The 25,811-nt window shown below is 47.0% G+C and overlaps 1 pseudogene; it reads right to left on the bottom strand.

Annotated features, from left to right (window-relative positions):
• Positions 1-24,828: 24,828 nt before the first annotated feature.
• On the bottom strand, positions 24,829-24,947 carry LOC136657950 (5S ribosomal RNA; annotated as a pseudogene).
• Between the last annotated feature and the right edge of the window lie 864 nt (positions 24,948-25,811).

The following is a 25,811-nucleotide window of genomic DNA, read 5'->3' as shown; positions in this document are numbered from 1 at the left end:
AAGGTTGCCAATAACATGCATCCCCCCTAGCCACGAACATTCTCCTACTGGTATAATGTTTGGTAACCATAACATTATACCAGTGGGAGAAAATGCGTGGTGACTCACCAGTGGGTCGCAAGCCAATTTGTGGTGGGTCGTGAAAAAGTTGCAGGCCACTGCCACCTGTGGCATCGCAAGGCATTCTGGGTTGTTAACTGGCTGTTGCAAGGCACTCTGGGGTGCTTCCCGGCCACTGCAGGGTAGCCTGTGACACAACCCAGCTGCCATGGTTGACGAAGTGGGTCGTAGTGATAAAACGATTTGGGTATAATGTATCAGAACTGACAAGTGAAATCTGTTTAGCTGGCAAGGCTGAACCAAGTGAAGCTGTGTGTGTCTGTGTTTAAACTGGAGGAGCTGATTACAGGCTAATCAAGCAAAATGAGTTCAGGATGGCAGGTTAATCACACTGTCTTCTTGATGCCGCAATCGCAGGATGCAAATGAAGGCAACAGTTTGGTATAGCCGCTCACCCGATGGGAGAATATTTCGAACAGAAGCCAATGAAGTTTCATTATGTTGCATTTGTTTTATATTTGCACTTCTGTCTTGGGTTCTGGGTTCATTCCCCAAATAATAATAATAATAATAATATGTATTGGCAACCTTCAGTCTCGAAAGACTATGGTATCGCGCTCTGATAATAATAATAATAATAATAATAATAATAATAATAATAATAATAATAATAATAATAATAATAATACAGGTATTTCTATACCGCCTTTCTTGGCCCTCAGATTTCTCCTTAGAAATTCAAGGAGTTTTACATAGGCAGGCAATTTTTAAAACCCTGTAGGGAATTTTACAATTTGAAAGAAGGTTTCTGTCTTTCAAGAAACCACAACATTCAGATGTTTCTTTCTTGATCTGGTCCACATTCTGGCCTCCATCCTCCCACACTCAGAGCAGATGGAATAGCTCGGCTTCAGCTTGTCAGCTGCTTCAAGGTCGCACGGTGCCGGTGGCCTCGAACTGGCGACCTTCGGATGTTATCTTCAGGCAAATGGAGGCTCAGCCCTCTAGACCAGACCTCCTGCCATGACAAAGTACTTTTTAAAAGATCAGTATTGTTGGGTCTTGGGGTTGGCAGGTGCCGCCCTAGGGGTGGTGGTGGTGGGGGTCAGGTTTGAACCAATCTGGGGTTAGTGCTTGGGGAATGTGGATAGGGCCAGCAGGGGCTTAAGCCCTGGTCTTCAGCTGCAGAGGAGGCCTCAGACACACCTAGGGGGAGGTGGCTGCACTACCCTTATCCTCCTCCCCGGCTGCAAGGCTTCCAAAGGGATCACAGCCCCTGCTGCAGCCAACCACCTCGCCACTACTGTCCATCCTCATGGGAATGTATGGGGTGTGGCTTAATGAGGAATGGCGGCCCTCACTGGCTCCACCCCTTCCACCTGGGTGGGGCACATGAAGAGTGTCTTGACGTGCCGTGCCACCCCTTCTCTCCCTGGTGGCTAAAGGCAGCTCTGTCCTTCTTGGCCTCCTGCGCTATGCTCTCCTCCTCTCTTCTGCTCTCCTTGCGTGTTGTGCATGAGGGAATGTGCAGCCACCTACTTTGGTGACATCCTCCTCACTGCTGGAAGAACTGGTTGCTGATGTCAAGGCCAGGAGATGCCCCAGAAGACCCTGGGGCCTCCCAGCAGCCTCCCGGCCTCAGTACCCAGGCTCCCTGGCCAGCTAAGCGGCTGCATCTGTGTCCCTCTTCTGGGTGACCTTTTCGTCCTGGCGTCTTGTTGCTTGTCAGATTTGTTTGCAGACTCATCCTTGGGAATCTTCTTAAAGGCCCCCCCATCCATTTTAAACAGCGGTGGTCTGCTGAAGAGGCTGCAATACTTCAATCGAGTGTAGCCCAAACCGTTCCAAAAGCAGTCACCTAAATGGAACTGAGCAGTGATAAATATTCGAGTAGACCTTTCAAGGGTGCTTTCCAGAAAAGGCAGGTTTCTCAAGTGGCAAAGTTGAAAAACTGATTTCCGGTTCACCAGACATGACATGTGGTTTCTTTATTTTTGTCATGTAATGTTTGCAATGACCTCTTCTACAATTCTGGCTTGATCTGACAGGAGGAACAGGTGGTTCTGATGCTTTGAGGAATCCAGAAAGCAGGTGGAGATCAAAGGAGACTGGCCAGTGGACAAAGATAAACTCTTTCATCTCTGTCTTTTTGTCTGTTTGGATCAGAGGTGTCCAAAGTTTTTGGCAGGAGGGCCACATCATCTCTCTGACACTGTGTTGGGGGCCGGGGGAAAAAAGAATTAATTTCCATTTAAAATTTGAATAAATTTACATAAGTTTACAGAAACGGATATATTAAAGATGAACTTCTATGAATGAATGAAGGTCTTGCAATAGTTCAAGGCCTATAAAAGGCCTTGCACAAAGCAAGGCTGGCCTTTCCTTTGCTGCCCCTACTGCATTACAAATGTGAAACGGCAAGCAGTGGAGGGAGCCCTCATCCCACAGCTAACGCGAGAAGTCAAACAGTCGCCCTCACGCTGAGAGCAGTTGCGTCGGGCCTGTGCGGGCTCCAACAAATCTCCGAAGGGCCAGAGGCTCATTGGAGACTGGGGACTCCTTGAGGGCCGCATTGGGAGTCCTCGAGGGCTGCAAGTGGCCCCAGGGCCGGGGTTTGGGCACCCCTGGTTTAGATAGTTAAACTATCTTTACCCCACCCTGGGCCTGTGAGAGGGGGATGCAGGGGATAAAAGAGGACCCAGGCGCTAAAGGAGTAGTGGCGGATCTCCCATTCACTTGATGGAGCAAATGCTCCCGGGTGAGGAGTCTTGTACACCTTGGACCCTCTCCAGTTTGCCAGAAGCATAGTTTAAAGCATCGGGGAACCTTCAGGAGGCTTCCCTGATGCTTCCTGGAGTCATGCAAGGCTCGGTGCGCTCCAGGTAAGTGAGGAGGGGCGGATTTGCTTGTGGGGGTGGAAGCATTCTGCAGGGGGCGGCATTGTGGACCTTTGCCCCAAGGCGTGGGGCTGGTGTGGTCCATTACTGCAAAGGAGGGGGCCAGAAAATTTCCTGGGATCTTACATTTTCCGATCTCATCAGGACCCATGACAGGGGGCTGCAGGGGGTACATTGTAACTGACCTGGGTTCAAAACGGGAGCCCGGCAGCCAAAAGAGGGGAGCCGGAATTTGTCTGGGAGCTCAAAACATGTTTGCATATTTTGTGTGAAGACTAGCGATTGCATTTTTGTGCAAGCCTACATAGTTTTATTTATTGGAATATTAGAAATTAGATTCCAATGAGCATATGAAGTTAAGATCCAGTGCAATAGGGAAGTGGCCCAAAAGAAGCTTTGTGCCCCCTGATAAAATTCATCTCAGAGGCTCTCGCTTCCTCTCCTTGAACTTATGCCAGCAAAGAGACCCATGGGCAACTAGGCAGCCTACTTGAAAGTAAGTAAAAAGTATTATGTCTTCGTGGCCATCTGATCACCCCCTCACCATTGTACGCAGTGCAAACAATCTGCGTATCTGTATACGTATATCCATATATGTATCTGCGTAGCTGCAGATTACCCCTGGGGGCTGGTGATAAGAATAGGCCCTCAGTTTGGCTGTACTTGTCGTAAGAGGTGACTAAACAGCCACCGGGTAGATGGGACTCGTCAGCCTGGGAAGGCAGCTCATCTGAGAGAAGGAAGACTCTGATCCCAAACCTCCACTGCCTTGTGACTACATCCAGTTATGGAAAAGGCTTCAGGAGTCAACCTCGAGGCAAAATCTGGAGCTGGAGTCCCTGAGGGAGTTCATGGCTGAACACAGTCACGTTCTGGCAACTCCTGCGACGCCACTGGAACCAACCGTATTGGCCTCTGCCTTTCCATTGGACCATTTCAGCGACGTGGAGAGGGGGGATTTGCTGCATGGGTAACAGCCTATCCTCTATACCTACTTTACCCAGGTTTCGCGCACTGGAGAGGACACTCTACCACCATTCAGAGCGTGACACCATAGTCTTCCAAGACTGAAGGATGCCAACAAATCTGCGTAGCTGCAGAAAATGGTGGTGGATAGGATTGGGCTGTTCATTTTTGTCTGTGCCTGTTTCTCTATATACTTGTTCTTTAATCGAGTGGATAAATATTATCAGGATGGTTAGCTGAAGCTGAGCGACCTCAAGATGAGAGGTATGAATCTTCATCCGAGAGACCTTCTTTGCTTGGTTACGAATTTAATTATTTGGATTCCTGTAATACATCTGGACTTTATTATAATAGTCACTGTGCAAACACTAAACGTGAGGTGCAGCTGTATCTAGGAAAGCTTACAATCGAACAAGACACGACGGAGTAGCGGAATGAGAAAATGAATACAAGCTGATTGAACGGAATTATATTTACAGAGATCATGTCAGGCCTTTTACTTTCAAGATAGCTACTTCCAGCTTCTCAGGGAAGCAGTGGCTTAGCTCTTGTGACCTGGGATGTCTCTAAAGGGGAGGGGGGCAGGTGCCTCTTGCAAAACCTAGTGCTTTGCAGCCCCTCTAGCTACGCCACTGCAGGGAAGTCTCTGAAAAGTGGAATAAAGTAGCACTTTTTGACATAAGAACATAAGAACAGCCCCACTGACCTCTGCCTCTAGAATTGTTCTGATTTGGAGCCAAATGGGTGGCTGAGTGGCCCTTCAACATAAGAACATAAGAAGAGCCCCACTGGATCAGGCCATAGGCCCATCTAGTCCAGCTTCCTGTATCTCACAGAGGCCCATCAAATGCCCCAAGGAGCACACCAGATAACAAGAGACCTGCATCCTGGTGCCCTCCCTTGCATCTGGCCTTCTGACATAGCCCATTTCTAAAATCAGGAGGTTGCACATACACATCATGGCTTGTACCCTGTAATGGATTTTTCCTCCAGAAACTTGTCCAATCCCCTTTTAAAGGCGTCCAGGCTAGTTGTTTCAGGTGGAAATATTTATTTTAGAGCAGGTAACTCAAGGGAACAATTTCTACAAGGCTAGACAGCAATTGTTACCCTGCACGTGCCTGATCTCTTCTGATCTTGGAAGCTAAGCAGGGTCAGGCCTGGTTAGTACTTGGATGGGGTGCTGTAGGCTTATAACATAGTCTTTTGAGACTGAAGGTTGCCAACCAGACGGTTGAAAAGGAAGTGTTATTTTCTAATCAAAATATTTGTATGGAGGAAGTTTTCTTTCTGTCTGCCTGCTTGCCCCCCCTTTTATTTTAAACATGGAATTTATTTACCTATTTGGTTGTTTTTTTAAATGGCTACTCTGCTTTCCTTGTGTCTAAGTCAAGCCAAGACCAATTTGAATAAAACATCAAATAAAGGAAAAAAAACAAAACAGTTTTTGCTGTCCACCTAAAGATTCACAGAGAGAAGAAGCCTTCATAACCACTCTAGGGACAATGTTCTACAACTGTTGTGCTACCACCAAGAAGGCCCTGTCTCTGTGATCTGCCAGCCGAATCTCAGGTCATGGCCAACCAGAAAGCAGAGTACCATGGCTGACCTCAGAGTTTGGGCAGGCTCATATTAGTGAAGGTGGTCCATGTGTTTAGGGCTTTAAGAGTGAAAAGCAGCATTTTAATTGCTGTTGACAAAGAGAGTCTTTGCTCAGTGGTAGAGCACAGGCTTGGCATGCGAAAGGTGCCAGGAGTAATCCCTGGCATGGCCAAATAGAAGGGTGAAGGACATTCCCCCTCTGTTTGAAATCCACTCAGAGTAAACACTACAGACAGTCCAAACCATCTCTAGCACAAGCACAGCAACCTCTGAGCCACTGCTAGATGTCACAAACATGTCATGCAACACGTGTGCAATGGCTCACGAGCAAGCAGTGCTGGTGGGAAGGTCTGTGCCATCCTGCCAGTGCTATATCCAGAGGCCCGGCTGCTGGAGAAGGTGAGTGCAGGGATGAGCAGTGCAAGGGCTGGGGAAGGACAGCAGGAGGCCAGGAAAGGTCCGGGGCTCAGTGGAAGAGGCCTCTGCCGTATCCTAACTCCTTTCCTGGTCCTAGCAGCAACATCGCTGGCACAGATCTGAGAAGTCCCATTGGGTAGGCTGGGGCTTTACAAAAGGTAAAGGGTCAAATGTCCCTTTACCCTGAGTAGACCTCCAGCCTCCTCTTAAACTGTGCTGGATGTAGCATAGGCCGGTGATTCCCTGTAATGGAAATGCACAAGATCCCTCAAGGACAGGGGTGCTCAAACTTTCAACTTTAGGGATGCTGGGCCTTTAACAAGTGTATAGAAGAGAGAATTTCAGCAGGTGCAGCTTGTCATCTGTGGGCTGACAAGTTGCACCTGCTGCAATTCTCTCTTCTATACACTTGTTAAAGGCCCAGCATCCCTAAAGTTGAAAGTTTGAGCACCCCTGCTCAAGGAGATAAGGTGTAGTGTCAACAGTGACCCCTTGCTCTGGCAGGCAAGCATGGGGTTAACACCAGGGCCTTAGATTGCAGCTGCAGCCTCTTGAAGGCAATAGGGCCCTCAGGGGTAAAAGCAGCACCTGATGAAGTTTGGTGGGTAGTAATAGGAGGAAAGCTTGGAGGAAGGAACTGAACTGATGGATTAGTGCACTGTGGAATTGATGGACTAGCTGATGGATTACTGGACCTGTTGACTGACCAATGGACTAGCTGACTAATGGATGAATGGACTTCTGGCAGCAACTGTTACTCTGCACAAGCCTGATGTTGTCTGATCTCGGAAGCTAAGCAGGGTCAGGCCTGGTTAGTACTTGGATGGGAGACCACCTGGGAATGCCGGGTGCTGTAGGCTTATACCATAGTCTTTCGAGACTGAAGGTTGCCAACCATTTGAGGACTACTAGAGACTGCTGGAAACACTGAGATTGGTGTTTGGCTGCCATACCCAAGACCTGCTGAGGACCAAGGTGTTGCAAAAGTGGCTGGAGGAGCTGCTGGCAGGAGAGGGAAGGAAGGAAGGAAGAAGGACCTCTGCAAGTTGAACAGGTGAGTTACCCTGGTGGTGGGGTCCGGCAGTGCAAAACTAGGGCTGTTGGTGGGGAACAACAGGGAACTAATTAGCTAAAAGTGGGCATAATTCTTTAAGCAAAGCTTGGACTGGGGATCTGGCAAAACATTCCCAAACTGTGGCTTGGAACCCACCTGATTTTTGGTAGGTCATGAAACTGATGAGCTGAAAGCTTACAAGGAAATGTATTGAGCTCTATGGAAACTGAAAGAGAGTAGCACATGTACATTTACTTGCAAGTAGTAGCAAGTCTTTGCTAATGAGACCGTAATGAATGTAACATGCTGCAATCAGTGGCATAGCTAGAGGGGGTGCAAAGCACTAAGTTTTGCAGGCAGCCTCATTGCAGCATGCAAGGGGTCCCTCACTCTCCTTCACAGGTGGTCACCCCCTCTAGCTATGCCACTGATTGCTTTGTACCCCCTTTAGCTACGCCACTGGCTGCGATGATCTGGTCCCTGCTGCTGTTCAGGCAGTCATGTTTTGCACCAATCAGTGCTTCCGAACTGTCTTTAAAGCTTGCTATTCACAGAAGATTGCAACCATCCAGTGTGGGTGTGGCCCGTGCCTGAGTCACTATGGTTAGGTCTGCCCTCTCGAAGGGGGATTTCAATTGGCACCCCATTCGAAACTGGTCCAAGGTGGTGCTGGCCACGACCGTCTACATCTAGTGCAAGAACTGCTTCCTGTGCATCATGGTAATCAATTCTGGGCCATAAATCTATCTGCAGAAGTTGGTAAAATAGTTTGGAAAAGAAATACTGCATTCTCCAAAAAAAAAACTCTTTACCAGCAGAAGATAGTTGCAAGGTCCAATAAGTAACTTTAAATACTCTACACTTTTAGAATGACTTGCATGACTGTTGCTAAATTTAGCAACAGCACTGCTGCTGGTGACTGATAAGCTAAAATTACATCCTTTTTGATTTGCTTGCCATTTAAAAATATTTCAGAGGATTATGACATTTATAATCAGGATTATCACTCTCTCTCCATACTGGATTTAAGACTTGGGGTATAAGAGTGATTTCATCCTTGACTATCCTTGTGTTCCCAGGCAATATGCATCACAGCTTTGCCTCCTAACTGAGTAGCTGTGAGGAGACCAGGAGAGCATCAGGACAGTAATTTGCTCTTGGGGGGGGATTGTGTGTGTGTGTGTGGGGGGCCAATCCTGTGCTGCTGATACTGGCCATCCGCTGGCGCGGAGTCACAAATGTGCCTTAAGGCTTGCCCACGGTACTCAGCACTGGATCATTGTTGGTGCTGGCTCAGCGCCAGTTCACACTGAGACTGGCATCAGTTGTAAGCCCACTGCACACCTCTCGGAGCAAAGGATGAGCTCTGGGCATCGGAGAGTTAAGGCAGGGTGGGGGGAGAGCAGGGAGGGGAGAGGAATCGGGTCCAGGGGGGGAATTGGCTGAGCTCTGCCGATCCCCTTCCCCTGAGGAGACTAATGTCCCCTAACCCCGAGGAGACGATAGCAGCTGCCGGCGCGCATAGGACGCAGTGGCAATCATTTTGGTGCCTCTTCTCTGGGCACAAGGCAGCGTAGGATCGGGCTGTAAATCCACTACTCTTAGGACCTGCTGAGAATCAGCCAGCTGCTGTTACATGCACTTTATGGTTATTATTGACATGATTTATGTAGATACTATCAGGGGGTACAAAGTTTCTTTGGGCTTCTCTCTTTAAATTTGAATTTGGCTCCCAGGTCCCTTTCTGACCCTGGGCCCAGTTATAATCTACCCCCTGCACCCCATTCTCGGAGGCCCTAGGAAAAGTATCATGCAAGCCAGCCTATTGTTTATGCTTCCTGCTGACACATCAAGTCCTTTTGATTGGTTGGCACCACAGTCTAGGTTGGTGGCCATATTGACCTGTACAGAGACTCTTTTAAACCTCCATCATAACAGCCCTCCAGTGTCAAGCCAGTAACATTTAGTAGCCTGCCGTGCGAATGCAGTAATTTCCCCCCTTCATGTTTCTGCAATATGGGCACCTCCGAATGTTGGTGCGTTGCCATTTGGAGAAAAGTAGCCCAGCACACCTGTGAGAAGTGCGCCGAGGTGTACGGTGAACAAACCGTAGAGTGAGATGCTATGTTGCGATCCTTGTCATTTCATCCTCTTTCCTAATAATTCCCAATGTTGAATAGGGCTCCATCGTTCTTTGCTGACAATTTCCATAATCTTTGATTTCATTGCATTCACATCCCATCTTTCTTCCATGGTGGAACTGAAGGTGATATACATGCTTTTCCCAGATGATGTCCCAGCCAGTAGTGTAGCTGGGATGAGGTGGCCTGTCCCCCCATGGCGCTCCAGAGGTTTGCCGGATTCTGCACTGGGGTGTGTGGGCATTGCTCTATGCCCAAGTGCTTGGAGCGACAAGCAGAGCTGTCAGAATGCCAGATGCAAGGGAGGGCACCAGGATGTGGTCTCTTGTTATCTGGTGTGCTCCCTGGGGCATTTGGTGGGCCGCTGTGAGATACAGGAAGCTGGACTAGATGGGCCTATGGCCTGATCCAGTGGGGCTGTTCTTATGTTCTTAACTACAATTCCCAGGAAGCCTTGCAGGTCTCTTGTTATCTGGCGTGCTCCCTGGGGCATTTGGTGGGCCGCTGTGAGATACAGGAAGCTGGACTAGATGGGCCTATGGCCTGATCCATGGGGCTGTGCTTATGTTCTTAACTACAATTCCCAGGAAGCCTTGCAGGTCTCTTGTGATCTGGTGTGCTCCCTGGGGCATTTGGTGGGCCGCTGTGAGATACAGGAAGCTGGACTAGATGGGCCTATGGCCTGATCCAGTGGGGCTGTTCTTATATTCTTATGTTGAAGGGCCACCTAGCCACCCATTTGGCTCCAAATCAGAACAATTCTAGAGGCAGGGGTCATGTGGTGATGTGGGGGGGGGGTGTGACACAATGGCATCATCACAACACCCCACCCTGGGTACTGACCAGCCATGCTATACTACTACCCCCAGCAGACACTGCCCAGCCCATGGACAGATCGAGCTCTGGGAACATGTGTTCCTCGTTGTGATTTTATCTCAAGATCATCTCAACTTTGGGCAAATGCAGCTCCTTCTTGCACAAGAATAAAACCACGGTGACTTTGTTTCACGATAGTGAAGATTCTTGCACAAATGCTCGTGGCAGACTTGAATCCGTTGGCAGGCCTTGAATGGGTTTATGATTCCATTTGCAATGGGAAACATCAGTTTAACATAACGATGAGTTGCTAACAAAGGGACTGGCAAGCAATCAGTCCTCCAGTCAATTACATATGGCCTTTCATGATCAACAAGCATTCCAGCGCCATCGTGTAATGGAAGTTACAGTACATTAAATGCAAATCTCCGTCTCCATGTGTGCTTGACAACATTCCTCAATCAGTTTGACTGTGACGCTGGAGGCTGTGGGCTAAATATAGCAAACCACTGCATTGTACTCAATTGGGGAGAGTGTATAGTCTGGATTAATTGAAAGCGGCAGAATTCCAGATAGAATGTGCTAAGAGTTTCTATAGCATTTGAGCGATAGCATTTTAGCAGGGTATGGCTCCCATATTCTCCGCCAGGTTGAAGCGCCAAACAAGGCTTAAGCAAACTCACTTAGGTAGACGACACACAGTAGCGTAGCTAGAGGGGGTGCAAAGCACTAAGTTTTGCAGGGAGCCTCACTGTGGCATTCACGTGGCCCCTCCTCTTTGGAATCATTCGGGGCAGTGGGAGCAAAATGGAGGCAAATGTGTGCAGGGGGAAGGGGGTTTCCTGGAACAGATCCTGTAGGATAATGAGGGCCCACTGTATTAGAAATTACCCAGGGAGTATTTTATGCTGAAGACTTTTTGAGCATAAAAAACCCATCCCTTCCCTTGATCCCCTTAAAGCAGAGGTACCCAAATTTCTATGGAGGAGTTGGGACCCACTTAAGTGTTTGCGGGGGCAGGGCAATGGCAGCGAGGCGATTCCCCATGATTGCACCACTACCAGGGTCAGAAGGGTTTTTTAAACTTACAGTCTGTGCCAGCCTCTGCGGGGGTGTGGGGAGTCCCACTGATGCCTCCTCAGGTTTCCCCAAGCCTCAGATTGAGTAATAATAATAATTGGAAACCACTTCCAATTTCACAATTGGGAACCAAAAATGATTTCTAAGAATTATTTTTACTCAATTTGAGGCTTGGAGGCCCTGCGGAGGCATCTGTGGGGCTCCTAAACCCCCTGGAGGCTGGTACAGATGTCTGTAAGTTTAAAAAAACCCTTCTGACCCTGGCAGCAGCTAGATCCTGGGGATTGTGTCACTGCCATTGGTCCATCCCACCCCTTAAGGCATTGTTTCTCAAATTGTGGGTTGGGACCCACTTGGTGGATTGCAAGCCAATTTCAGGTGGGTCCCCATTCATTTCAATATTTTATTTTTAATATATTAGACTTGATGCTACCACGGCATGTGACTCCATTTGGGAAATGTTACAGACCTGTATTTTTAACAGGCTACTTTGTATATGCTTTTAACAATGATAGTAAGTGGGACTTACTCCTTGGTAGGATTGCAGCCTAGGATTGTTAAAAAATCGTCCTGCTCAATGATGTCACTTCCAATCATGACATCAATTCCAGTGGGTCCTGACAGATTCTCATTCTAAAAAGTGGGTCCTGGTGCTAAATGTGTGAGAACCACTGCCTTAAAGGATCAGAGAGGAGTGCTTCCTTGGCTGGTGGGTCATGACCCACCAGTTTGGGAATCACTGCCTTCAACCTTCCCTTGATTCCTGCAAGGATCAGAGTTGCATACAGTAACATTTTTGAAATTCTGTTTCTCATATAGAAGTCAGGTTCTGGTGTCATATCCATTTGGACATGTTATCACGACAGCCAAGTAAATATGCAATTAAGCAGCCTACAGAAATCCAGAATTTCAAAGCGGTACCTGTGACTTCCATTGCGACTTTGACCCCTTGTGGACATTTTTTGGAAGTGTACTCGGTGTGGACTAAGATGTGTGTGCCAAAGATCATCCATCAAAGGGAATTTTCATATGGACCCATTATTCACTGTGTTTACAGAAACTGGCTGGCCAGTTGTGATCTACCCAGTACAGAAACTCAGCTTTAGTTGATCATCTGGGGTTAATCAGTGACGGCTTCCGCTACTGAATTACTTTTGGTCCAGCTCTTATGAAATATTGTCTCCTCACATGATGATTTAGTAGAATGAACTTATCAGTATGTTTGCATGGAAACGGTTTGCCCCACGTAATTGAGATAATGCATCGAAATCTTTCTGAACACTCTAAAGTGCTGTATGAATTCTTGATATTATCCATGTCATCTTTCTGGTGATGATCTTTGAGAGAGGGCTCTAGATTACCATTGCTGAATTCTATTGCATTATAACCATCCTCTGGGGGGGAAAAAAATACATATACAACCCATTAAAATGCAGTTTTTTCACATTTGCACAGTTACTGGACAATATTATAATGCAGTTAAGTTATGGGCTGGTTTGAACAGTACTTCTAAGACCTGATTGGCTTTACATGTTAAAAGATGTTTATACAGATGGCACACAAGCTGCTCCCTTTCAGTTTGGGAGAATCAAGGCTAGTTTCTTTAACTAGGCATGCTGTTGGTGAACTGCAGCTGGGCAGATACTGTTAACTTGCATTGCTAGTGCTGCCTGTAAAAGAGATATATGGCTGTCCATCCTGTTAAGCAGATCTGTAGAAAAACAAACAAACTCATTCGCAGTGGAGCACAGTACACAAAGCTTTTTTATATACTGCTGCAAAATAAAACGAAGGCTGCAACTGGGGGTGACTGCTTTCTCATAAGACAACAATGAGAAAAGTAAACAGATGAGAAGTCTAGTCAAAGCAGGAGAGAGTGATCCACAGGCTTTTAAGCTAGAAACTGAATTGATAAGAACTCCCCTACTAATGAGGATGAACACATACCAGTCAGTTCTTGGTATCCATGGGGGGGATCCGTTCCTAGACCCCCCCCATGGTTACCAGAACCTGCAGATAATTGAATTTGTGGGTGGAGGTTATCACCCTTGTCCAGGAAGTGGTCTGAGGCCTGGGAGGCCATGCACAGCTAACTGAGACTCCACAAGGCCTTCTGGAGGCCTTAGGAATGGACTCCCTGTTTTCACAAAAACTAGAAGTACATTTCTAAGGTTTTCAGGAGGCCTTCTGAGGTGCAGGGAGGCCATGTGTAACCTCCACGCACCACAGACCACCTCCTGGATGCAAGCAGAAGACTCTTCCAGTTGCATCCAGGAGGAACAGGTCAGCCCTCCTGACATGGGTTAGGGCCCACGTTAGGTCAAATCTGTGTGTCCCAAACCCACAGATAAGGAAGACTGACTATATATCCACACCCGCTATTGTTCAGGTGGAACTCTCATGCCATCGCTCTTCAAGCACATTCTCCTCCCCCCAAGCTATTAACAAAATGGATACCGACCAACTTGGAAGGAAAGGGAGAGAGGACAGAACATGTGCAACCTGTGAACACACAAGCCTTTAACAACTAGGGCCAACAACAATTTAGAGTGATAGAAATACCTTCTGAATTGTCCTGAATCTCCATTAAATAAGTCCATGGATGAGATCTAAGATTTATATTAGATTCATATTATACACCTGTTCCCCCAGGCACCGTCATCTTGGATCTTGCAAGATTTGGTGAGATTCAAGTGGCGGCTGGCAAATCCTGTGCGATATGGCCACCACCATCTCGGATCTCACCAAATCTTGCCATTTTCGATCTTGCAAGGCTTTGCGATATCCAAGATGGTGGCATCTGGCTTAGCCAAGAAGGCTGCGGGGGTGCCAGGACCCAGATACATTTGGGAACCACTGCCTAAGAGCGACAGGCCAATAGAGTGGGATGGCAGCCACTCAGAATGGACCTTCCTCTCCCAGTCCCAGCACAAGAGCCAGAATCTAGGCATGGGATCACAATAGTCTTCTGGTCCATTACCTTCACTGCTCGGTTACCCAGACACAGAAAGAAAGGTTTTTCCTGAGAGCAGTTACCGCTCTTATGAAGGTTACTCCACTCACTATCTTCTTTGAGACAATGGGGAAGCCATGCCATGTGCCTGAATTTCCCTACCATGCTCGATCACTTACTCCTCATGCCATCCTAGGAAAGGGAAGGTAGGGGGCACCTGAAATAGGCAGATTGCCCCCCCCCACTGTGTCACAAGCTACAGACTCCAGGGACTTGAACTCTAAAGCTGAAGCATGCCAGATGGCACCCCTGGCTGGCAGCCACGGCACACACTGTAACCCTGGCCCTCTCCCAGCATACTTGTTCTGGTGGGCAGATGGTCTTTACGGAACGCAGTGGGTCTGACAAGAAAATGTGGAACCCTTCCCAAATGTGTGCATCATCCTGTTGCAGGTGCCATCCGAAACTCCTGTGTCATTCAAATTTTAGCATGTATATGACGGACAGGAGCACTAAGCCAAGGCACCCAGGCGGGTGGAAAGGGGCACATCCCTAAAGAACTTTGGCCCTGTGGCAAAAAGGAAAATGTGGATGGCATCCAGGGAGGCTGTCAGCTGCCAAGCTGGTCTTTTGCCTCCCTTCCTCAGTTTTTGACTTTGGAGCCTCTGTTAGCAGAAGCTTCTCCCTCTGGAAGGGAAAGCAGCGGCATTCAAATTTTGCCAAGGATGCTGGGAAAAACCTCCTTGGCACATGCTAGGAGACCAGCTTTCCGTCTGTCCTGGCCTAATTCTTTCCTGGATGCCTCCTGTGCGAGGTTGAAAGGACAACAAGGGTAGGATTCAAAACTGATGGGTAGTGGTGTTTTGAAATGGTTATTTATTTTACTCAGAAGGAAGCCCATTGTGTACAGTAAGACTTCGGCTGCAATCCCATCTCACTCACCAGAAATATCATTAATGATGGGGAAATGGGTTTCAGAGTAGCACGGAAAATAGAATTCAGACCTTCTGTTTAATTCCGTTCACTCACATTTTCACTATCCCCAAGCAGCATCTGTTGTCTTGTTTTTTTTTATCTAAGTGTTTAAATGTCATCTTATTCTGTCATCAAAGGTGGGAGTAGGGTGGACATGGGGGTGTCTTGCCACCCAGTGAAAATGCCTTTTAAAGAAAAAACAACAACATGGTTTTGAGACCGAATTGAAACAATAGTAGATCACATGTTTTGAACACAACTGCCTTATGTAACAAAAAGTGGATTTCTTTAACTCAAAACCGACCAATGAAACTGATTGTTCTAAGAACCAATGAAGTGTTGTTATGATACAGCATAGAATCAATAAGGTGTTGCTATGAGTCAGCTCTCATTTCCCTGCTCATACGAGAACTCTTATTCCGTTGTGTCATCACGTATGCTGCTGGTTTTTGTTGTTATCGATCATTGAATTGGATGAATTGGGTGACCTGTCCTGTTAGATATGAAAATAAATAATTAAATAAAGTAAATGGGGGGTGTGTGACACCAACCCTAGTGATGTCACTGCATTTAGGCTGTGCATAGGATGTTGTCGCGATACCATAGTCTTTCGAGACTGAAGGTTGCCAACAGGATGTTGTCATATGATCTGCTGCAGGAGGGCGTTGTAATGGAAGATCAGAAGATCATCAGGTGGAGGATGTGGTGTTGACAGCGATTCCATGTTTTGACAGCTGGTTGACAGCTCTGGGAAGGGCAGGGCTGGCTCCACAGCTGTAATCAATCAAGCCCAATGGGACTCTGATAGACACCTGAGCTTCATTTGACCTTGATGGGACTTTGAATGGACATGGACTGAAGAGATGGCTCAGCTGAGCCTAATTTGGACTTAACAAGGTAGCTCACAGCTGAGCTGCATTTTGGATTATGAAACGTCCAAGGATAAAAGGCAGCTTCAGAAGGACCAAAGGCTACCCTGACCCAGAGGAAGACGCTACCTGACCCAGAGGAGACCTGACCTGGCTTACCTGGACTTTGACCTTGGACTGTGACCCGGCCTATTGACTTTGGACTGTGAGTTGGCAATCTGCATTTATTGGACTGGGACCTGACTCTGACTTTTGCTTGCTGCACTTGTGAGTTTTACAAGGGAAACTAATCAGCCGTAAGCGGGCACAAGGCCCAGTGGGGAGAAGCTGTGGCACAACAGGCGTCCGTCATGGGGGTGACACAATGGGCTCTCCCAGAGGGTGATATAAACCCTAGTGACGCTTCTGCCAAGTCTGATCTTCCAGTGCCATTGTTGGTGAGAATGGGGGTCTGGCCCCTCGTGGGCCTGACTTGGTAAAATCTCTAGCAAAAGTTGTAAACTGCCAGCACCCTAGTATTCGGAGTATCTCCCCCTCCCACCACACACACACACACACACACACACACACACACACACACACACACACACACACACACACACACACACACACAAAATAAGAATTTTAAAAGCTTCATGACATCAATAGACCTCTCATGTGGTGCTAATTAAATGATGGCAACCAACTGGAAATATCCCCTTAACAGGAGCCGCCATTGGCTGTTAGTGGGAGGATGGCAAACGTGAAGTCCATTCTTTCATCCCTCCGTAGCCCATTCACCCAGATGGGCAGCATTACTCCTACGGAGCTGCAGATTTTTCCCATTAGTGGGTTTCATATGGTTGCAAACAACACCATCTGCCTACCAGCTTCATTCTCTAATTTCTTCTGTCAATGTGAAATTCAAACAGATTCAATGGCAGTCGGCAACATTTTCTTTCTCTCTGCTGAATGGAAGAGTAAAGCAATTATTCTGATTAAAAAAAAAAATTAAAGTGCTGAATATAAGAATGGCCTTGCAGGATCACACCATCTAATCTAGCTTCCTGTATCTCACAGTGACTCACCAGATGTCTCAGGGAGTACATAAGACATCTGCATCCTGTTGCCATTCCCTTCCACCTGGCATTTTGAGGTAGCTATACTTATAAAACCAGGAGGTTGCACATTGCCTATCGCAGGGGTGCTCAAACCCCAGCCCGGGGGCCATTTGCGGCCCTCAAGGCCTCCCAATGCGGCCCTCAGGGAGCCCCCAGTCTCCAATGAGCCTCTGGCCCTCCGGAGATTTGTTGAAGCCTGCCCTGGCCCAAAGCAACTTCTCTCAGTGTGAGGGCGACTGTTTGACCTCTCAGTGAATTGTGAGATGAGAGCTCCCTCCACTGCTCGCTCTTTCACATCTGTGATGCAGCAGCGGCAGCTAAGGAAAGGTCAGTCTTGCTTTTTGCAAGGCCTCTTATAGGCGTTGAGCTATTGCAAGACCGTGATTCATTTATATAAGGTCATCTTTAATATATTCATTTCTGTAAACTTATGTAAATTTATTCAAATTTTAAATGTCAATTAATTATTTATTTCCCCGGCCCCCGACACAGTGTCAGAGAGATGATGTGGCCCTCCTGCCAAAAACTTTGGACACCCCTGGCCTATCGTAGCTTGTAATCTGTGGTGGACTTTTCTTCCAGCAATCTGTCCAAGTCATCTAGGCCAGATACCATCACCATATCCTGTAGCAAGGAGTTCCATAGGCTAATTCCATGCTAAGTAAAGAAACATTTTATTTTGTCTGTTCTAACTTCCCTGACACTCAATTTTCCTGGATGTCCCCTGGTTCTGGTGTGGTGTGAGAGGGGAAGGACCGCGCTCTATCCACTCTAACCATCCCCTGCATAATTTTCTACGGCTCTATAATAAGAACAGCCCCACTGGATCAGGCCATAGGCCCATCTAGTCCAGCTTCCTGTATTTCCCAGCGGCCCACCAAATGCCCCAGGGAGCACACCAGAGAGGCACCTAAAGATCCCTAAACGCTATAGCCATTCCTCATAAGGGTGTTACCCAAACCCAGCTTTCATTGCTTGGTTTCATTCCACCACCACCACCCCCCTTTCTGACACACACACAAGCAAACAAGAATCTGGTATAAATTTTATGAGCCTCCCCTTCAGTGCTTTATGCTAACCTGGAGTTATGTAACATGCTATCATGTTCTTCCCCACCCCCTTAATTGAATTTAGCTGTAAAGAAGGGAAGGAAACAATGGCAGAGAACTCTCATTACGCCTGTCATCATTAAGAAACCCCGGCTTCATCTGAAAATTGTAGTATGCAGGCATGTACTGTAATCATCACTACTGTACTGCCTCTTTGTGTTATTCCAAAGGGGGGGGGGGGAGAGAAGCCACACCAAACTGTGGTTAGGAATTACCCATGTGTTGTTAATGCTCTCGGCAGACATAGAGCATGAAAACAGAATTCCATGTGACAGCCGAAATCTCCCCGCAGCACCGAGAAGCGCAGCTGGCTCATGTGCTCCATCCTCAGCTTGGTTCCCTTAGAAACCATTTGCTGTTGAATGTAATTTTCATTGCTAACAGACTGCATGTGTTTTGCTTTGGAGGCTGGGGTCAGTTGCGCAAGTGCCAAGCTTTTGTCGGCTTCCTCATCAAAGGCTGGGAAGTTCTCTTAGGAGTAGCCTTAGATTATCTTTTTCCTTTTCAAGCTGAAAATGAACTCAGTGGCATAGCTGGAGGGGGTGCAAAGCACTAAGTTTTGCAGGGAGCCTCACCATGGTGTGCAAGGGGCCCCTCCCCATGTGTTTTTCTCCCTCCACACCTGGAATGGCTCTGAAGGGGAGGGGGAGAGGCCCTTTGCACACTGCAGTGAGGCTCCCTGCAAAACTTAGAGCTTTTCACCCCCTCTAGCTACACCACTGAACAGGTTGCAGTTCTTCCAAAAACACCCCGTATATTTCATCGGGGACATTGATCATTTGTTCTCATCTCTCAAGCAGTACTGGGTTAGCGCAAAGTCTTATTAGTGCTTGGAACCCAAATGGCTTGGATTATACAGTAGTCTGCCCACACACTTACTGCTTTAAAAGGGAATTCCCACTCATTTACTAACAAGTTGACTAATGCGATCTGTCTACCTGTCACACTGGGATTCAATCAAGAAGGGGCAAAAAGGGGTTGATAGCCATGCACCTAGACGTAGAGGTGGGAGAAAATGGTTTTAATCTTTTGCAGATTGGAGGGTTTTCCAAAAGTTAGAAAAGCAGAAGGAGGTGTTAGGTGTTTTTATTCAAAATGTATGCTATAATTATAAATTATAATCACTTTAAAAGTGTGCTAGGTAGGCAATATCGGTGGTATAGTGTCAGCAGATGCAACCACAATCATTGCCCATATACACCCCCATTAAATAGTAAAAGTCAAATAAAAAAGTTTAATTTTTTACATATTTTGGTTTATGATTATTATTTTAATCAATTATTCAATCAATTAAAAGATGAGAAGTGCAGAAAGCAGTGTTATGTGAACTGTTACTTGAAAAGCGGTATATAAATACTGTTAATCATCATCATCATCTGTTTAATCAGGTCCACCTGCCTGCCTGTTCCAGCTCAAGTTAGGAATGCTCTGTTATTATGAAATGAAAAGTTGGTGGCTAAATTTCCAAGCCCAAGAGTCCCAATCCCAAGTCCACAATGACTTACTGTGGGCTGGTAGCTTCAGTTTGCAGGGCCAATCTTGTCTACTGGTTGAAACAGACAGCTGGAACCACAATGACATTCACAGCGACTTCTTTCATCGAGGCAGATCTGTCTTTCCAGTGCCAAGGTCACTCAGACCCAGCTGTCTCAAAGAATGACCTGCAATAAAGTGTAGTTTTTTCCCCCTCAGTCTTTTTGCCATTTTTTCCCCTGATGGACAGGGACACATTAACTTCTATGCACTTGTAGAACACACATGCAAATTGAATTTCCTGATTGTATGGAGAAACATGTGTTCCCTGATGCTTTACACAAAAGAAAATTGCACAGGTATGCAGTTAAGAACATAAGAACAGCCCTGCTGGATCAGGCCATCGGCCCATCTACTTCAGCTTCCTATATCTCACACTGGTCGGCCAAATGCCACAGGGAGCACACAAGACAGCAAGAGACCTACATCCTGGTGCACTTGTAAAATCACTATAAACCCGTGTGTTTCAAGTACAGCAATACCTTGCACTTTCATCTGTGCCAATGGAATTGACCCCCTCCTTTGCTGACCGTGACACAGAGGGTTTGACCGATACGAGAGCTCATTGCGTCACACCGTGATGGAACTCCTCCTGTACCAGGCCATACAGAATAAATAGCAAGACCATATACTCAGCCTAAATACAGTGGTATCACTAGGGTGGGTGTAACCTCCATTAACTTTATTTTAATATAGAATAGTACAGGTCACCAAACAAATCAGTAGTCAACAAAAAACCAGTAGCCAACTTGATGTCACTCACACAACTGAATAAGAGTTCTAGTATTAGCTTGAACACCTGGAAATGAGAGTGGACTCATACGAATACCTTTATGGTTTCCTGTGGTGTCTTTATAACACCTCGCTGGCTTTCAGAACAATCAGTCTCATTGATCAGTTTTGAGTTATGAAAATCCACTTTTTGTTACATAAGGCAGTTGTGTTTTCCTTTTCTGGTTATTTGGCCATAACTTTCAATAGAATTCATATAACTGAACCTCATTTGCTTCGTTGCATTCTGTATGAGATTACCTTTCCAATGATAAATAACGTGGTGGTATTTTTCCTAAAGCTTTGTAAATGCATTTATGAATTCTTAAGTGGTCTTATTCATAAGGTTTCCAAAATTTTGGCCACTTGTCACCCTCTGAAGGTGTGGTTTACACCCCCGCACTCCCTAGTAACGCCACTGCCTTGACACCCCCTACCACTAACTTATCAACAGTGGCAGAGCCTCTTGAAACCACTGCAAGGGCCAAATGCGCCCCATCTCTGCCCCTTTGTCACGAAGGCCTAGAAGCATGTGATGACAGCCCAGCTTTTGCACTGCAGCAAAGGGCCTTGTGCTGCCAGATTGCGGATCCCAGCCATGCAAGGCTCAGCTAGGACGGGGCCATCACTGACAAGTCCCTGCCCGAGGCTCCTTTGCTGTGTTGTTCAAACGTTGCATTGTGACGTCATATTTAGACCAGGAAGCTTTTACATGGAGTTGCTCTACAGGCAGAACACTTTTGTCGATCAGAGCATGTTGCCTTCTAGCGACAGCAGCCAAGCTGGGCACAAGCTAAATGTCACAACACTCGAAGCGGTGCGGATTCTTGCCTGCTTGCCAGGATCATGGACTAAGCCTGCTGCAATGCCGGGCCTCATGTGTGCTGGCTTTTGTGCCTGTGGCATGATCACAAAAATCACTATCAGCTTGGCAAGAGCCGTATCAACAGACCTCTCCCTTGGACTGGGCTGGGACTCCAAGCGCACCTGAGAATTAGAAACAGCTTCACTTTAGGAATCCCAGCTGAACAGGAACTCAGACCCAACTCCAGTTGCATAGCAAAATCTCATGCTTGTAACCTTCACAAAAGATAAAAGATGTGTGTGTGGGGGGGGGGGGAGAAGCTCTGCTCTCTGCAGTTTCTTGCATTTTAAAAATGGATGCAAAAAACTCTCTCTAGATGAAGAAAAGAACCCTGTGATGCTTTTGCTTTTGGTAAGTTAATAGCCCCATCTTTCATTTCTCAACTCTACAAATAAACGAGAGGCCCATTTTTATCTATTTCTCTCTCACCTTCTTTAGTCTGCAAGTATAAGAAAATAAGAACATAAGAACACAAGAAGAGCCCCACTGGATCAGGCCATAGGCCCATCTAGTCCAGCTTCCTGTATCTCACAGCGGCCCACCAAATGCCCCAGGGAGCACACCAGATAACAAGAGACCTTCATCCTGGTGCCCTCCCTTGCATCTGGCATTCTGACATAACCCATTTCTAAAATCAGGAGGTTGCGCATACACATCATGGCTTGTACCCGTAATGAATTTTTCCTCCAGAATCTTGTCCAATCCCTTTTTAAAGGCGTCCAGGCCAGTTGCCATCACCATATCCTGTGGCAAAGAGTTCCACAGACCAACCACACGCTGAGTAAAGAAATATTTTCTTTTGTCTGTTCTAACTCTCCCAACACTATATTGGGCGATAGAATCCATCAGCTCCCTTCCACCTGATTACGTCTCCTGAGAGGCTGATCAAAGTGACTCTTAACACTTCCTACTTTCTTTGCAAGTGAAGGAAAGCCAGGTCGATCATTCTGCACTTCAGGATTGTACTGATAAGGGTGGATACCTTTGTGGTTCCAAGGACTAGGTTGTAATAGCCTCTAATACAAGTCCTCAGCAAGGCATGGCTGAGATCCAGAAGATGTGATCTGGTATTGGATGCAACTCATCAGGAGACTTCCCTTGGAAGTTCTGCCTAGCAATTGGTAGTGCGGTTCCAAGGGGTATGGTCCAGTGTCATGAATAGAGATGCGGCAACATTTGGTTGGGGATGCATGAAAAATCCTTGCTGCTAGGATGCTTGTGAACCAAATCTGGGTAAAAGACAGGCTTCCCAGCAGAGGTTCAAGCTTCAGCCATCAAACCACCAACTTGCAAAGGCTTGAAGAGGAATGCCCACCATTCCTGCCACTGTCACCTCCCTATTCGCCTCCCTTCCAGATAAGTACTTATCTTTGGCAGTAAGGAAAGCAGTGCCAGGGTTCTGGTCATCTTTTCTTGATGGTGATGGGGACATTTGATTCTAGAATCCCTCATGGGAAACTGATGTCATTTAGTCATCATGGGCACAATCCTAAAGTGCCCTTGGGCCGGCGCAAGTCTCTTGCACTGGCCCAGGAGGGTTGCAAACGTGCCATAAAGCGTCTTTGCACCTCCTCAGGAGCAAGCCATGCCAGCACCTGGAGGTGCGCTGGAGCAGGGAGGCTGCATCCAGCCTCTGTGCTGGCTTGCCCCAGGCAGGTTGCGTGGGTCAACCTCGACCAACACAGGGGTCTGGGAAAGGCAGGGAGGAGGCAGGAGGAAGGCATTCTGGGGTGGGGTGGGGGGTGGAGGGCAGGCGTGCAGGGAGTGGGAGGTGGGGTTATGCCAGATCCCAACCCCATTCCCCGAGCAGTGCGAAGCAGCTCCATGCCATCTCTGGAGGTGGTGCAAGTCTGAGTAGACCCATTGGGGAGGCAGTGTTTCCCCTTACTTTCGGCTGAGCCACGTTGGAGTCCTATCTTGCACTGGATCTGTAAATCATTCTGGTGGGCAAAGTGAACCTGCAATTCTTTTTTTGTCTTTCTCTTTTTGCGTTTTCTCGTTGATGGATGGTAATGGATATAAAGTTAATTTTTTTTCTGCACTGTACATATGGACTCCAAAGGATATAAATATAGTTCATATTTTAAAACTTTCACTTAATTAGGTATCAAATCCTACCATGTGTGTTTCTTTAGGGAATTTTTATGACACAATTCAACAAGTTTCTCAAACACCCATTGGAAAGGTCTAGGGTGGGAATATGTAGGTTGGTGAAATAACAAGTGCCATTTCTTTGAGGAAAATGTCTTGTTACTGGTCCACTGAGGGCTAGGACTGCTCTTGATCCCGAGGAGATCACGCAGTTTCAACTACTCACACAGCCCTTTGCCGCAAAAAGTGAAACTGCTTCCTTCAGTCCCTGTATTGGAATTGCGGACGATATGGCGAGGAGATAGGATGTGGTGTCAAGAGTGGTGAATCTGGGGAAACACAGGGTTAAAGCCTGGGCTTTCACCAGAGGGTGTGCTACACAGCTTCAGCCACTAGAGGCAATAAGCTCTTCAGGGATATAAGGAGCACCTGATGCAGGGAGGGTTTTGTGGGTTGTAGTTGGAGACAGAGTGGAGGAGGAAGAGGAGATTTGCTGGTTAAACGGACTGACTTTTTGGCTAAACTGAACTTTTGACTCACAGCTCTACTTAACTGGACTGACTCTCTGGCTAACTGACTTTCTGGCACACCAACTCATGGACTGGCGGACAAACAGTGAACTGGCACCCGGACTTACGGTCTGGAGGACGGACCACAAACTGGCACACTGACTGACAGACTAACTAACGGACTAATCCAACAGAGACTACTGAGTAGTGGAGAGCTGACGTGGTGCTGCTGTACCCAAAAGGACTGCTGCTTGAAGGAGGGACCCTGCAAACTTACAGGCAATCCAGCCAACTACTAGTCACCTTCCTACTGTTGCTGGGGTACAGTGTTAGTTTCTGCAGTCTACTAGATCTAGCTGTGGTTAAGCTGGGGGAACTAATTAGTCTAAAGTGGGCCTGTTCTTTAGGCAAAACTCAGAACAGGAATTTGACCAGACACTTCCTCACGTGGCCTATCTCATCCAGAGGCCTCCTGAGCTTGCTCTTGGGGGATAAAAAGGGCAGTATGAATTGCTATGAAGAATATTGCTGAGTACATTCATGGAGCAAATATATCACAGAGTGCTTAACTGAGTGTCAAAATGGTAATGCAGCAGCCAGCATTATCTTCATTATGTTGCTCATTTAATAATGCCTGCTTAGGTAGGGCTTTTACAGCAACTTTGCCCTGGTTTAAAGAATAATTTCAAGACGGTCTAACTAAGCTGAAAGACAATCTTCCTAACAATGGGTAAAAAAAAATGCAATACATAAACAATTTTTTTTTAAAATGCCTTTGTATTGTGTCTCTTGTAAAATGACTTTCTTGGCATTGTCACCATTTGTTCAATAATTTAGCCATTACAGCAATCATGAAGCCTTTTCAGTTTGAATGCTGGAGAGCTGAGAAATGAAATCCTTCTGCTGTTTGGGGGGCCGCCTTCTCAGTTGGTCAATATTTTGTGCCTGAAAGCAAGCTAGAGAAAGCGGGCTGTGTGTGTAGTTGGTTGGCAACCTTCAGTCTCAAAAGACTATGATATAAGCCTACAGCACCTGATATTCCCAGGTGGTTTCCCATCCAAGTACTAAACAGGCCTGACCCTGCTTAGCTTCCGAGATCAGACGAGATCAGGCATGTGCAGGGTAACAGAGCACATAACAATCTAGCTAATAGCTAAATACTGAGAGGTAGGGGATGCACACAGGGGGAGATGTAGACTGAAACCCTATATAGGCTTACCTGAAAGTAGGACCCATTGCATCCAACAGTCAGTAGGGTCTGTGTCACCCGGTACGGGGGGCCAGCGTGTCACCCTTAGGATGGACCTCCTCCCATGCGGTAGACAGGGCAACGCCATGGGCAGTGGGCATGGTGATGTATCATCGCCCCGTCCTTGCTTTTTTTGGCTGTAACATTTGATAGAAAAGAGATATTTCAATATGGTTTGTTCTGTGGAATTCTGCTTGGAATTCTGAGACCTACTCATTGATGATGGCCGGATCCCAAAGGATCTCCTCTATGGAGAACTTGTGCAAGGAAAGCGCCCTTCAGGTAGACCACAGCTGTGATACAAGGACATCTGCAAGAGGGATCTGAAGGCCTTAGGAGTGGACCTCAACAGGTGGGAAACCCTGGCCTCTGAGCGGCCCGCTTGGAGGCAGGCTGTGCAGCATGGCCTTTCCCAGTTTGAAGAGACACTTGGCCAACAGTCTGAGGCTAAGAGGCAAAGAAGGAAGGCCCATAGCCAGGGAGACAGACCAGGGACAGACTGCACTTGCTCCCGGTGTGGAAGGGATTGTCACTCCCGAATTGGCCTTTTCAGCCACACTAGACGCTGTGCCAGAACCACCATCCAGAGTGCGATACCATAGTCTTCCGAGACTGAAGGTTGCCAACAACAACTCATTGATTGATACATAACATGATGGTATTATTCAGAAATACCAAGATTTTAAAAATTGGAGGGAGTGGTGGTGTCACCCCATGCGTGTCACCTGGTTCAGCCCGCAGCCCCCCTACACTC

This window comes from Tiliqua scincoides, chromosome 7 (assembly GCF_035046505.1).
Source record: "Tiliqua scincoides isolate rTilSci1 chromosome 7, rTilSci1.hap2, whole genome shotgun sequence".
NCBI classification, from domain to species: domain Eukaryota; kingdom Metazoa; phylum Chordata; class Lepidosauria; order Squamata; family Scincidae; genus Tiliqua; species Tiliqua scincoides.
This window is presented reverse-complemented; position numbering and strand designations above follow the sequence as displayed.